Source organism: Atta colombica, unplaced genomic scaffold (assembly GCF_001594045.1).
Source record: "Atta colombica isolate Treedump-2 unplaced genomic scaffold, Acol1.0 scaffold120, whole genome shotgun sequence".
In the NCBI taxonomy this organism is placed as follows: Eukaryota; Metazoa; Arthropoda; class Insecta; order Hymenoptera; family Formicidae; genus Atta; species Atta colombica.
The window spans coordinates 1,465,791-1,470,352 of NW_017259207.1; the positions used below are offsets into that span (position 1 = coordinate 1,465,791).

The 4,562-nt window shown below is 25.3% G+C and overlaps 1 protein-coding gene across 1 annotated transcript in view; it reads right to left on the bottom strand.

Annotated features, from left to right (window-relative positions):
• Positions 1–4,562, bottom strand: part of LOC108694586 (putative oxidoreductase GLYR1 homolog) — a 47,291-nt gene that overhangs the window by 35,462 nt on the left and 7,267 nt on the right. The window lies entirely within an intron of this gene.

Consider the following 4,562-nt stretch of genomic DNA (forward strand, 5'->3'; position numbering starts at 1 on the left):
AATTTTTTTTCAATAATCTTTATCCTAAAATGATTAATTTAATTTCACATTGGAAATCTAGTCATTACACTCAAGTATTTAATATTTATAACCGTCAAAATGTTTATTCTGAAAAATTCAGAGTTTTTATTAAAGCTTTTACTAAGAAAACATCTTCGTTTTTATTAAAGAATACTTTTCAATTGTTGATGCCCTTTTTAGATATGCCCGGTATTTGGCTGTAGACCAACTAATCAGAATAGTAGCACTATACAAATAGTGTAATCGATCAATCTAATTGTACATATCTGGTCTCATAAATCTCACAGATATTCGCGTGCGCTAATTCAAATAAGTTTTTTGCTCTAATTTACGTAATTGATTGGTAAATGTAAACAAGATTATACACTTTTTGTGATCGTAATCAAATACAATATTTGATTCGCAACTTCATTAAGAATTTGGACAGACTGATATTTAATAGCATCGTATTTCTCATTTGCAACAAACTTTATTTTAAAATGAAATCAGATTAAAAAAAAAACGGTATACTTGCGTATACCAATTTTGGTGTATCGCATAAATAGTAGTAAAATAAATCAGGCGACGAACTCCAAGACCCCTATTTTGTAATTCTTAATGTGTCAATATCGTTGCCCAGCTCTTTTATTATTTAAAACCTTCGCAATGACAACTTATACACATACCGACAACGACAATGTTAATAGTTGCACAATAGGAATCAAAAGTATAGAAAATACAATTTACTAAAAGTGCACAATTATGTAAGTAATGAATAGTCTCTGATAACGTTATCCCATATAATTCTATCGATTGAGGCTTTTGGTAAAGCTGTGAGATAATTTACAATTATCTTTTTTTGTCACTCTTTCCAATGTGATACTTAATCTTATTATTTTTAACTATTTTGTTACCGAATTGTTTAATTTTATATTTGATGGAAAAAACGAAAAACTTTGAATGTAAAATGTTATTAAGAAGAGAAAGTAAGAGTTGAACTGTACACATTGATATTTAATCTATATTAATATAATATTGTCTTTTTTGATGCTTATCAAACCTACTGATCTATTGTGAATACTTTGGAGATAAATTCAATTTAATGCAATTATCGAAAAAACCATTATCACAAATGTAATTAACATCAAAAGTATTTGGAATTAATATTCAATTAATAACCGCCAGTTTGATAAAAATATAATTAAAAAGATTAATTATTATAATTTTTTCATCTCTCTGACTAATCTTTTAACTAACACGCTTGACTGTGAATAGATCAATATTGTTTTGTAGTCCCTTCATATTACATCATTGTTCTATTCAAGATTATTACAAGGAGAAGTGTATGAGGAAATAAGTTCGAGTTTAAATAAAAATTTCATACTACAAACTTCAAAATTTAAGCAGCTATAACTTTGTTAAAAATAAATGAAATTTAAAAAAAGAATTTCAAGTAATTTAAATTTCATCTTTTAAAATCTCTATTTTTTTCGAAAAGACACCATTTTGAATTTCTATAAATTTAATAATTTTTATATATAAAAAACTTTATATACTAAAAGCTAAAATAAGAAAAATAAGAAATTTTCATCTCACTTTGTAAGCTTGTGCCTAATTTCTATCGTGAAAGATTCAAGTTTTCACAACAAATCCTTTTTTTTAAACATTCCTAAGATTTTTTGTTACTGCGGATTAAATAAAAGAAATATTTGGACTGCTCATGACTCCGTTAAAAATCATCACTGCAATTTAAAAAAGACCTTTCCTAAAGCTTTACTTTATGGTACTCAAATGGTGCAATTGTCAAATTTTTTTTAAAAACATGTAGACATAAGATAGAGCGGAGCTATTTCGTCAGTTTCAACTTTAAAATAATACGAAATTTATGGTAATAAACAATATCTCTTTGCAGTGCTTATAATTACATTATACAATCATAATTGCTTCTTGAGGGCACAAGTATAACCTTTAAGTAATCAATTCTTCAAAAACATAAGCATCGTGAAAAATGGACGAAAAAGCTACGTCTACCCTAATAAAAATAAAGTATAGCGCTACAAATTTTTCAAACTCCGACAGATTTGTTTACACGTACTTTTGATGTTAATTAAACGAGTATCTATTACACTAAATCTGAATGTTCTTGGGAGCGACAAAATGAGAGAAACACTTAAGAATAGTTTAAAGTTTAACTAGCTATTTTTTACGGCACATCGAATCTTAAGCGATAGAATCTTTTCTCTATCTCCTTTGTATATCGAATATTTATGCTTCCAGCATATATATTTTTTTATACGACGTCATTTTTAAACCGCGAAGCGGTTAATATGATGGGTAATGCATTTATGTGCAGCGTGCAAATTAAAATTGATGATATAAAAAAACGCTGTCAGTGATGAGGACGTGATCGAGACGTGTAAAATCGAAGTAATTTGATCAAAATCATGCGTAGTTGCTTTCTAGAAATGATATCGCGCTCCAAAATATATCGACAGTGACATAATTATTATTAAATATGAGTAAGTATTTAATAATAAGCAATACTTAACAGTTCGAAAAGAATTACGAAAGTATTTAAGAAAATTTTAATAATCGCTATTTTAATAAAATTATAATAATCTTTTCATTGATCAAATATTTTGTCAATTAAATATTCAATATAAAATTTACAAATTTTTGCATTATTTCCTTTTAATTTTGCAAATTAAACGATAAAAATAAAAAATGTATTAGCATATTAAAAATTAATTATGTCACTACAAATCGAATATTTTATCATAGATAAAATTAGAGAAAACAGATAATAGAATTTATTCTATCTATTCGATTCATGAAAATTTTCTCTTGCCAAAATTAAATACTAATTAAATACTATGTAAAAAAATAATTTTGTAGAAATTTATATTGTAGTGCGTATTATATAGGAACGTTTAAGTAATAATGAGAGGAGCTTTAATTTCTTATTATGCAAGAAATGTCCTGAATACCTCTGAAACTATACCTCATTCGTTTGGGACATCCTATAACTTCAATACTTTATCTAAGTAGTCTTTTAAACAATGTGATTTGTAAATCTTTGAAGGATATAAATTATTGCTGTATAATAAAATTTGCAATAATATATTTATCTAATATATTTATTGGATATATAACAATAAATTGCATAAATTGTGCACGACAGAGAAGAGTCTCCGAAGTGATTATGAAAGTAATGATCAAATACATAATTATATTCATTTATATAAATTTTAATTATCTCCAAAAATATTGGAAATAAATTATATAAGCAAAGTAAAAATTTATAGTGAATATTCACGAAGTGATGTCAGTTACTTCAATTTATTAAAAATATCAACGTTATTGGATATACACTCGTATATTGTAATATAAGTAGCTGTTATGTTATAATTCAATATTCAGAAATATTTCGGGTAGGAAGAAGGAAAATTTGACGCATCTATTCTTTTTAGGCCGAACAGCTGTTTTCATATTATCGGAAATACCACTAAGAGAAAATATTTGATATTTATGACTATTGTATAATTGCATAATAAATTAATTAATTGGGATTTCATTTTTATAATTATTATAATTATTATAATAATTATTTCAGTTAGTAATATAATAATTATATTTATAGTTCTATAAAAAAATAATTTCCTAGTCAATTTTTCGCCAAGTGTACCTATTTTTTAATATAGAATTAAAAATACAATTATTATTACTAACACTATAACAATAATAATAATAATAAAGATAGAGCTTCTAACCATTATTTTACCAATTATAGTTAATACCAAACACCAAACATTTTTCTTTCAGTGATCGTTAAAAAAAAAATGATTTTTACGGTGGTTATTTCTACAAGTATCTATACAATGTAAGTATCTATACATGTAATTTACCTTCCAAAAAAGCCTAAAGTATCTTATCGAGATTCTCTTATTTTTTATTCCGAGATATTTTAATAGTATAAAAAAAAATTATCGATGAAAAACTGTGAAAGCAACTGTCACTTTCTTACGTCGTAAACTTGCAGAACAAGGAGAAAATGGCACCAATTTATATCTGCTGTTCGAGCACTATTCATGTTGGAAAATTAGAAGAGATCGAGTGGTTTAATCACTTTAATATTTAGATAGAGCTTTAATATTTAGAAAAAGCGATAAAGCGATGTAAAAGACCTAAAAGCCATTTGTTCGCTTTTGCGAAAATAATCCCAAGTTATTTCTTTCGATCGAGATAATGGCGTCTGCTCAACTTGTATCATATAATTCTCAAAGTTAATAAATCTCATTGTTTATTGCGGTATTTTTTTGATTTTCTTAACAAACTCTTTTTCTTTAACGAAACTTTTTTCGTACATAATAAATTGCATGTAATGATTAATCAAAATAACACATTCAAAAACAAAATTGACGAGACAAACATAATTAATTATAATATAAAGTATAATCAATAAAAGATCATACGTATATATAATCTTTCAATATATTTAATCTTTAATTGTTTTATTATATGTAATTATGTTTGTATAATATATACGTATATATATATATATA